Genomic DNA, 11,156 nt, shown 5'->3' with positions numbered 1-11,156 from the left:
ATTTTTTTTTTTTTTTTTTTTTTTTGGAGGGGGTGTGTGTATAATTAGTATAAGAAATAATAAGAAAGAACTTTCTAGCAGTTAGAGAGGCTGGTATCTTTCTGGGTCGTCTAGAGTTGGGGAAATTCTTCAGTCTGGAAGCTAAAGGTGGACAGTCTGAGAAGCAGATTCCCGTCCAATCCACTGAGTAAATAAAGTATTTGCATGGTGGGAACATTCCATCACTGGTCTCCCGGGGCCTCCTCGCCAAGTCGGCAGAGGGAGCCATTCCCCAAGAAATCACCGTGCAAGGCCTCGCAGAGGGCCTGGGGGGATTTTCTTGCGCGTCCCGGGAGTTTTCTTCCCCGCCCGCCTCTGTAAAGCGGGCTCTCTCATCCTCCGCCCTCCATCCCCACCTCCCTGACCTACGTTCACAACCACTTTGCTGCTGCATAGCGCACGGTGGCACCGCGTGGCCACCTGCCCCTTCTCATTCTCTTACTTGCCCTCCCTCCCTTGACACTAGTGGGGACGCGCCGTCCACTCCAGTTGGCCGCTCGGGCGCTGGCCCGGTCCCCCAAATCCTTAGAGAGTGTATAGAACACCTCCCGTGGACTTCGACAAGGGGTTCGCACTGAAAGTGGGTCAGGACGAAGACCAGAACCACACTCTGCCACCACTTCGTTCAACCACTGCGGCGACCCCAAAGGTTTGCCAACTTCGTGACCCGGCCATTGGTGGGGTCACCCGAAGCGGTGGAAGCTGCTCAGAGAGGGGAGAACTGCGACCCGGGTGAAGGAGTCCCGCCAGAAGGATTCTGTCTATTGCAATAGGGACCGAGAGCGGCGCCAAACGACACCCCCTCAGCGGCCACTGCCCCGGCGGCAGCAGCTGCAGCAGCGGCAACTGCGCGCATCCCGGCCCCGGCTCGGGTTACTCCCCTCCTCCTCCTCCAGCATCTCGGGCCAGACAGGGAAGACCTTGTTCAAGTTTGTCGCGAGTACTTTCTCCGGTGCGAAAAACACAGTGTCTGGAAACACTTTGCGACCTACCTCTTTCCCGCGCCTCCCACCTCTGCGCCTAAGCGAAGACTCCCAAGTATTGCTTTCTTCTGGGACACTGCTTGGAGGTTAACTGCGCGGGTTTGGAACAGATTTTGTATCTTGGCTGGCGTTGAGCGACGGCCGTGGGGGAAAAGGTTGCGCTGAGAATCTCAAGATCTTGGGACTTGGGTAAGAGTTAGGCAAACTCAACTGTAGAGGCCATTGGACTTGGCCGGACTCTGGGGGCCTTCTTATGGGCACAGGGCACCTATCCCTCAGCAGGATACTCTAGTACGATGTGAAGTGGGGTGAATTGAGCGCAGTCTGGGGTTGTTTATGTGCGTCTCAGCAGTTTGTTGTTATGGGAAAGTGTAGGGAATTCTTAAAAGTATTTTTTTTTTCCCCTGGGAAGACATCTCCAGTATGCATTTTATTTTGCATAATTTCTGCCTTTATATTGCCTAGCCTGTATTTGTTTCATGTTGACCCGTGACATAGCTGGATGAAGGGAGACTGGGGAGGTGGGGTTGGAATCCTGGAATGAAAAGCTGTTTCAACTGGGCCCTTCTTTTTAGATCTGCTTCATTTCTCTGGGATCTTGACTTGTTTTCTAAACTTTTCTTTCTTTAGTACTTGATATTCAGGTTGAGCAGTTAACTCATCAGGCTTGCAGGATGCTCCCCATTCCTGTATTCTCAGTGTTCTTTAGGGGTGTCAGGCTGGATGGCTTGTACCAGAGGGTTCTACTCAGAACGCTAGGCTCCTCAGGGAGTGCTGGAAGGACAGTTCTTCAAGCCATAGTTAGTTATTTTGAAAACATTTATCCTGTGTTGGTCTTTTTATTTTAAATTCCTTATTTGCTGCATCTTTTGAAAGTGTCTTCACATGAAGACTCACATTCTTAAGGGGAGGAGTCCAAGTTTGGCATTTTATTAGCTCAAATTAGTCATTATTTCTATTCATAGGCAGTGATAACCATTCTGGGTCAAGGCAGATAATAACAGTCCTTCTTGGTTCTTCTTGCCTTATTTTGTTGATTCCTGGCTCTCACTTTGTGTATAGTCTTTCCAAATAAAACATGTTTCATTCCTATGGATGAAAAGACTAGGGCCAAATTTCATTATCCAGAAATGCCATCTTCCTGACGTGAGTGCTACAAGGGGTCAGCTTGCAGGCAGCTTTTTGTTTCCCACAGAGGGGTTGGAGAGTTTGGTTGGTAAACTCTGGGGACCAGGTCACCTGGGTTCAACACTCCACTCTGCTACTTTCCAATTGTGTGGTTTTGTGTTACTTAACCTCTCCATCCACATCAAAATAATAATAGCAGTGCTTACACTAGAGGGTTGTTGCAGGGATTAAATGAGTTAATGTACACAAAGTCCTGACAAGCCTGACTCCTAGTAGGCAAGTGCTAGTTATTATTTTAGCATAGAGCTAGCGTTATCTATGGGTGTATTGCTATTATGTAACTTTTATGAGCTATCAGTAAGTGTTAGTTATTATTTCTATTTGGATGGGATTTAAAGACTGCTCCTCTGTGAGCTTCATTACCACCAATGATAATGGACACGAAAGGGTGCTTGGAACCCGTGAGGAGATGGGAAATCTACACTCAGTTCACCTCCTGGACTCTTCCTTAGAAACGCTTTGCATTAATATACTTCTTTTAACTTATTTTTTAGAGGTCATTCATTCACTCAATAAATATTTATTAAGCATCTGTTATATTCCAAGCACTGTTCTAGATTTTGTATTATTTAAGATCTTTGGTTTGATTTTAAAAATGGATGCACATAAGTATTTGTCTTATGACTACCTCCATCTCATTTCAAGTATGTTAGGGTTTCCTTCATGTGATGCTAAGCACTCTTTAAGTTAAATCCTAGATGCTTCTAAACTACAATGATTTGAAAAGCTTTTGCTTTTATTTATTTGTTGGTAGTGGGGGTTGAACTCAGGAGCGCTTTATCACTGAGCTAAGTCACCAGCCCTTTTTAATTTGAGACAGGGTCTCACTAAGTTTCCAAGGCTGACCTTGAACTTGTGGTCCTCCTGCCTCTATTGTTCAAGACACCAGGTTTACAGGTGTAGGCCACAGTGCCTAGTTCAATAGCTTTTAAAATGCATGTGAAAGTAATATTGTTGAGGAACTGAATAAAATATTCAGTATGACTATAAGCATGTTGCTTCTGCATGTAGACACTGGTTTCCTCATGTGTAAACTTGTGTTGGGGTTGGGGAAAGAGCTGGCTAATCTTCAGTGTTCCTTCTTACTCTGAAATCTTTACTTGGTTGCCTTACCTCATTGGTAGCCATTTTTGACCCCTCCCCCATTTTTCTTTAAACATCTGTTTTAGGTACATAAATTATGAAACTTCTATCTTGGCACATTAATCATCATGAGTAATGACAGAGGTAATTAATAAAAAGTGGAAAGCATTTAGCTCTGCTTGTAATTCATCAGCTATGTTCAGACGTTGATGTGTATCAGAAACACGGGGATGAGGTGTTGTTAAAAATATTGGATCGAGATATGAGAAATTGCCAATATTTGATAATTTTTGAGCTAAAAAAATGAGATTTCATGTGGTTCAGCCTCATATAAATCCTAGCCCCCTCCACCTTGCTTCAGATGCAGTGAGTCTTGGGTGAGGTGTGAAAAATCTATGATTTTACAAGTTCCCCAGGTGGTTCTAATGCAAAGTCAAGCCTCAAGCTCTTTTAGCAGCCATGGATCTGCCTTCTTCAAGATGGTCTGCTTTGTCCAGAAGTGTATTTCTAAAATACAAATCTGATCACATTATGGCCTCCTGTAAAAATCATTGGTAGCTCTCTGGATTATGAACATCAGTGTCACCCAGGTGCTTGCTGAAAATACCGATTCCAGGGCTTCATCCCAGATGCAAGGGCCAGAAAACAGTGTTTTGAGCCCATCTACAGGTGAAATCTGGTAGAATCACGTTTGGAGAAACACTGGCTTATAGCATAAGGCTCACCCTCTCTATTGTGGTACGTGAGACCCCCTTTGCACTCTCTTCTGAGGGTTGTTTCTCTACAACCCTCTCCAGCCCCCCAGACCCAACAGATCTTGATCTTGTGAGTTTTCAAAATATATTGTGCTCTTTCACTCCTCTATGACCTATGTGTGCTGTTCTCTCTGCTGGAAATGTCTTTGTTCCTCTTTTCTAACCAACAACCTACTACTCATGTAGCCTTCAAGATACAGTTTAAATCAGACTTTCCCGCTGGATCTTTTCCTCATTTTCTCACATTAACCCAGGGGTATCTCATGAGTCCTGTTGCTCTTTGTGGATAACTTTTATATAGCAATCTATCACCTTGTTATCTGAATGTTTATCTCTGAAAGATTGGTGAATTCCTTGTTCCTTATTGAAAGCCCTTGTCCAAGTGGCTGGCACATGGTAGTTATATAATAAATGTCCAGAGAGTGTGGGAGAAGAACGAATAAGGGAATGATAGTTGATATTTTCTTAGCATACAAATTGTTTGGGACAGTCACCCTGTACCTATGAAGTTTTGTGGAGAAGGCAGTAGAGAATTTGCAGTTTGGCCAGACATAATCTACAAATTTAATAGTCCGGAGTGTAAAAAAATACAAGATAGACTGTTTCAAGTGGACATATGAAACACCAAATCCCAGTGAATTAATGTTCCATGTTCCATGTTGTGACAGGCACAATGATAAAAGAGCTGCCTTTATATTTTTAGATGTTTTTGGTTGCAAATGACAGTGTCAGGGAATTGGGAATGCAAGTGCCAATGCCAATAAAAATAACCAACTTTGCCTCATGCTTTTCAGTTTATAAAAATAAATCTTACCTTGCATGTGTTTGTGTATTTGATCAGAAACATGATGAGTGGTTTGACACTGTCTTTCCTACTTTCCTGAAAGGATGCATTCCTGAAAGTAGGTCCAAAGATTGTGCATAGCCTGTGTGTTATAAGGGATGATGACCCTAGACAGCCAAATATATTGCAAAATCTCTAATTACCCTTGCCACTGAGACACAGAATTTAGTGTATACTACTTTCTTTAAAATTTCTATAATTTTGATTATTCCCTCCTAATTTAAAAAGGTTGAACTGTTCAAGTTCAATAAAGGTCTGATTTGGGCCAAAATTTTGCCATTTTTGGAGGGTTGGGTACCGGAGATTGAACTCAGGGGCACTTGACAACTGAGCCACATCCTCTGCCCTATTTTGTATTTTTTTTAAATTTAGAGACAGGTTCTCACTGAGTTGCTTAGCTCCTTGCTAAATTGCTGAGGCTGGCTTTGAAGGATTTGCCATTTTTGATATGTGTAATAACTTTCATCTTTGTCTCACTTAAGTTTATTAGAAAAATACTTCTCATAATTACTCTCAGGATTTTAACTTTTCTATTCCCCATTTTTTTTTGTAATAATAAAAATATGCTGAAACAGTTGAATAAGTGAGTGGACAATTCCCAGGGTAAAGACAAAGATGGTCATGCTACAAAAACTGAACTGTTAGCTGATGGGCAGCTCTACCTTAAAATAAACAAGAGGAAATGTCCCTTTACAGGCTGGTTATGAGTATCTGTGACACAGGGTGGGGAAGTAGCAGCATCAATCGTCAGAATCCAGACTATTTAACCTAACACAGCCATCTTAAGGACTGCCTGTACTCAGGTTCTCAATGGTGTGTGTATTGTAGTTTTAAAAATGAGCTTAGTTTTAAGAATTAACATTAGATTCATTGAGTTCTGCCAACTTGTCTTCTTTTTAAATTGTTTCCAAAATTGAACTTTTTCTACCTTAGTGTTAGCTCATATCATTTTCTGCCAGGACGTTTGCATGGTTTTTAACTGGTTTCCTAACCCACTCTTCCCTCCCTCCTTTCCCTTCCTACTTCCCCCCTCTCTTTCTCCCCTTCCTTCCTTGTATCTGAATTTCCCCAGGTTTTATATTTATCTCTTATCTCTCTTTTCTTCACCTTTTAAATTAGCTTAAAAGGTGATCATTTCATGTGATCATTCTTTCTCTCTTTAAACATATTGTAGTGGATTAATTCAGGGGACTTAATAAAAGGATTTCTCACACTATGAAGAAAACAGTAAGATCCAAACCAATGTTAACCTTCCCTTGTAGGGCTTCATTTGCAGAAGTATAATAAGTTGCCATGTTTGATGCTGCATACTCTGTACCATTAGCCACCCTGAAAGTGTGAATGTGATAATATATCCTGTTATTATCACCGTTTATTTCTATCAATTTCCTCTCTGGTTTCATTTCTAGTAATTTATTCTCCTAGATAAAGAAACTATGTGAAGCATTTTAACCACCTCAGTTTCCTGCCCACAGGATAATAAATTGTACCCCTCCCTACTTCTAAGACAGAGAAAATGGAATTTCAGTATGGAAAGCCTCGTTTTTATGGATACTTTGCAGGAGAGTAACATCTGTTAAAAACATCTTACCATTGAGAGTGAGGAGGCCCCATTGTAGGGACCCACCAAGTGCCTTGATATTTACTTCATGTCTTATGCAGATGAGCTGTACAGATTTGGCTGGTTCTCAAGCATGGCCATAGCTGGTAGTTCCTGTAGTGGACCTTTTAAATACTTTTTGGTAAAGACTCATTTTTTGTCTTAAAAAATAATGTTTTTGGTGTTAAGAGATGAACCCAGGCACTCCTGTATGCTAACCATGTATTCTACCACAGCGTTGTACCTCCAGCCCCTTAAAAAAAATTGTTCGTAGTAAACTGAAAACCAAAATACAGGGGCTAGGGTTGTGGCTCAGTGGTAGAGTACTCACCTAGCATGCATGAGGCACTGGGTTTGATCCTCAGAACCACATAAATGTAAAATAAAGATATTGTGTCCATCTAAAACTAAAAAATAAATATAAAAAAAGAAAACCAAAATACACAAATTTAACTTGTTTCTTAGGGAATGAAATAGAACTATGAAATCTTTGTTTTGAGCCAGGAGACTAGTCCTCTAATTAAAACAAAAAATTTAAGTACCCATCCTATTGATATCTTGAGGGATGCCTTCTCAAATTTTGGATGAGAACTTGATGACAAAATGTGACTTTGGTTCTTTAAGAAATTAATTGGTTTGAGGTTTGTGTTTTTCCTTCTCCATCAGATATTTATTAGGTATACAGGGCACAGGGGTAAATACTATGTGTAATTAACAAGAAGTTCTTGCCTTCAGAAAACATGTAGGTTAAAAAAAATACACCTGACCAGGTAAGACTAGGTGCGTTAGGGGTCACTTGGGCAGTTTTGAGAGTTGCTCTGAAGTTCATTCCAGGGAGATGGCTCTGTGTGCTCGTCAGAGGTTTCCTGGCAGTGTGGGAGAGAGGATTTCAATGTATAGAGCATCTTAGGCAGGGGAATGGACTCAGCCAACATATGTGGGCAGAAATTTGCAAGACAACTTCAAATAACAGTAACTAAACCATTACACAGGAGTGCTGGGTTAACAGTTGAGAATTGTTTTCTGAAAATTATTTAGGGATTCGTACAACCGGTTTCTTCCCCTACCCATAGCACTAAATGTATAAAGATACCCTTCAGGTTATACTGCCATTATTTATTATATAAACCAGAGATGGTTTGGGACACCTTATTGAGATTCAAGTAAAAATTGGCTAGAGGTTCACCACCCCATTCCATGAGAGAGTGTGAAATGGGAAACTGTTTTTCCTTTCAATCACTATGGGAATTCTTAGGGATAGGGATGGAGACAGAGCTCATGTTTTTTTCTAGTGTCATTAGGATCTGAATTTATATTTGTCGTTATGAAGTTTAAAGATTATTTTGCTACATGACTATACTGTCTCTTTTTTTTTAAAGGAAAGATTTTTTTTAAGAGACAGAGAGAGAGAGAGAGAGAATTTTAATATTTATTTTTTTAGTTTTTGGCGGACACAACATCTTTGTATGTGGTGCTGAGGATCGAACCCGGGCCGCACGCATGCCAGGCGAGCGCGCTACCATTTGAGCCACATCCCCAGCCCCTATACTGTCTCTTTTATCATGAAGGCTTCCACTCCACCATGAACATCACTCTGATTCCTTCACTTCATAAAATGCCACCAAGCATATGGCTTGGGAGTTTACTTTTAAGGTTTGCAATTGTGGGAAAAGTTCATATCTTAAAACTTAGAATATTAAGCATTTTTTAAGTTCATCCTGCCGTTGGAACTTTCTCAGTGTCCCTTATTCTCTGTAGATCTCAGCCTATACCAGGTTGCTCCAGCGCCCTCCCTCTACTCTCTCCCTCCTCTCTCGCTCATTGATGACCCACCTTCCATACTCCTATTGTCTTCTGAATAGCCATTAGCATTTTAAAATTGTCCCAGTCTCCTTTTCCATATTTCCCTGGTGCCCTTGTCTTTTTTACCTCCCTTCTTCCTAGTTTTTTTTTTTCTTTTGCCTCTCACACTAAGATTTGATAATTATGATATAATGTACTCCTATGCAAAGCCCTTTCACTATCCTCCTTATCCCTGGTTTGTCACTTAAACAGATGTACAACATAAGACCATTAATGAGGTTAGAAATGTTAGAGGGACCTGTTCAGTCCAAATTCTCAAACTTCCAAGGCATGAGAATCACCTACAAATACTGGTGTCTCTCTAGGTTTCGATTCAGTAGGTACGAATGGGGTGGGAACAGGGATGTGTATTTTTAACCAGGTTAACTGATGCAGATGGTCCATGATTGCACCAGAATCCTGGTCAGGGTAATAGTACCCCACCCCATTTGAAAGGTATGCTTTCCCCCAGCCCCCATATTTTCCCCAAATTTTAGTGACTTGGCCAGAGGGGATCATAGAGAATAGCTGGTCTGTGAAAACCCGTGCCTCTCTTCCTTACTTGGAGGGACAATGGCTGTAACACAACGCTTTTCATGTGACAGCCAGAGAAAGGGACCCATTGTTCTGGGGTTGGCTGATGCTCCACTCTGCTCTGTCCAGCCGTCCGGCCGTCCAACTGAGCTTGGTAGCCCCAAGGAAACAGACACACTTGATTCAGAGAGACAAAGAAAGGAGGTCAAGGCCTTCCGCAGTTAAACTACTTCAGCAATGTGTCAGAGGTAGGATTTGGGAAGGGGAAAAGTAACTCTGTAGAAGCCTCATTAATCTGCTGGTTTTGGAGGCGCTGTCATGGTGTTAGGAAGACACAAGGCTGTAAGAACTCTAGTGGGTCTTTGGCCAAGGAAGGATTGTTCTCAGCCATGTCCACTGACATATTTGATTGCAGTTTTACTTGGATTTTAAAAGTAAAAATATCTCAATCTATCTATGACAGGCATGGGTGCACTTCTCAATCTCTTCTGCCCCCAGGTTTATTGCAGACAGGGGTCTGATCTGAGGGCTCACCTAAACCAAGGCTTTTAGCCTCAGAGTCAAAGTTCTTTGCTCTGGGTATGGTCATTGTGCATATGAAGTAGAAAAAAATTCCCTTCCACATCTAGATTTGGATAGTAGCATTGAAGCTGAGAATTTTTTGAGTTCAAATACAATGAAATTAATTAGAAAGTTATTGATATGATTTGGATAGATATGAGGTTGCTGGGACTCTCTAGATGCCATTTAGATACCACTCCTCACCCCCAATATCCAAATTGGATTCCAGCCTGGAGGGAGAGTTGCAAACTTCCTGTGAAGATTTAATCCTGAGCTCAACAATTGGATACATTCTTTGTGTCAGAAGATTCAAATTCAAGGTCACAGCCTTTGCAAAGGTCACAGACTTTTGGAACAGGATGGTTCTTTGAGCCTGATTACTCCCTTTATGAAAAAAAGTATGTCATTCATTCAACTTGCCTTTGGGTTTCCTTCAAAGAGAGACTTAGTCCCTAGTCCCTGTGGGCATGGTGATCCTTTTTCATTTCTCTCTTCTCTTCTCCTTCCTTCTTTCCTTCCTTACCTTTTCTTTCTTTCAGCACAGAATATAAACTTAGGTTAGGTAGATTGGGGAAGGCCTTTCCTGGATGTGATGATTCTGGAGAGCCCATTTATATGGAGTGTTTGGGCAGCTGGTGTCCATGGGCCAGTAGGCATCCTTTTGTCTCTGAGATAAAATGTTCCCCGTCTGGAAGTATTTGACTTAAGTAGGTTTGTACCCAGGAGAGGGCAATATATGATTTGTTGGAGGTCACTTAGAGCTCCTTATAATTAAGTCTGTCTTGTACCTTGATTATAGATTATCATTGTAAATCCATTAAAGAAGGAGAAACAAGTGGCTTGCAAAGGGGCAAGTGCCTTTGTTTTCTTCCTCATCTTCCCACCCTCCTACCCCCTGTAGTTTGTTTATTCCTTACTAAATGGATATTTGGTCTTGGTAATGATATAAGATGCCTTTGAAGTGGAGAATGAGAAATGAAGACTTCACAGGTGGTCAAAGGACTGTGTTAAACACTAGCTTGATTAGTTAATTTTCAATTCATTGTCATTAGGTCCTTTCCTTTGGCAGTTTGTGTGATTTCTAGGGGTTATCCCTCAATGCTCTGAGGGATGATCACTGTGCTATACTTGAAATTCTGCATAGGTGCAGCTGAAAAAAAATAGGAACATTACACGGGTCTTTTTTCCTTCTTGTTGTTTTTCACGCTCCAGGTAGCACATTTAATATGACATGCTCTTTTAGGCATAGGATGCTTGCTGAGACTTAGATTTCTGTCATAATCAAAAGCTGTGCCCGTGTTGGGTCTTTGGGTTGCTGATACTGTTGGGTGTAATTGGGCACTGGTGGTATGGATGTGTTTGGTTTGTGAAAGATGATTGAGCAGTTCAGCTGACATTTGTGTATCTTTTTTGTATGCGTCTCAGACTTTAATAAAAAGTTCAAAAATTAAAGCCTATGTTCAACATAGAATTGAACGCTAGCTGTGATGGGAAATGGTCAACCGGGAACCCCATCTGCCTCGTACTCTGGATCCTGTTGGGTCTGAGAGGGACTAGAGCTTTAAATATCTGTGGGTTCACCCATAGCCAGAAGAGCCAAGTGTCAGAAAGCACTGGGCCAGTACCATTAAAGCCATTGTTATACTCTTGCAGGCAGCAAATCTGGTGCCTTAGAGATCAACAATGTCAGGGAACCCCTCTAGAATCTATAGCAAAGCACCCCTCAG

The 11,156-nt window shown here is 41.7% G+C and overlaps 1 protein-coding gene across 3 annotated transcripts in view; it reads left to right on the top strand.

Annotated features, from left to right (window-relative positions):
* The first annotated feature begins 426 nt into the window (after positions 1 to 426).
* The window catches only part of Megf10 (multiple EGF like domains 10), a 162,440-nt gene continuing 151,710 nt past the window's right edge, over positions 427 to 11,156 (top strand). For 2 of the 3 annotated variants that reach the window (XM_048811821.1, XM_015486552.2), the window contains exon 1: positions 428 to 1,211. The gene's annotated coding sequence lies outside the window, so the exon portion shown is untranslated. Of the gene's footprint in view, positions 1,212 to 11,156 lie in introns of all 3 variants that reach the window. The other variant, XM_048811820.1, reaches the window with a different exon arrangement.

The sequence above is a fragment of the Marmota marmota genome, unplaced genomic scaffold (assembly GCF_001458135.2).
Source record: "Marmota marmota marmota unplaced genomic scaffold, marMar, whole genome shotgun sequence".
In the NCBI taxonomy this organism is placed as follows: Eukaryota; Metazoa; Chordata; class Mammalia; order Rodentia; family Sciuridae; genus Marmota; species Marmota marmota.
The sequence above is the reverse complement of the archived record's forward strand: the minus strand, read 5'-3'. Positions and strand labels throughout refer to the sequence as shown.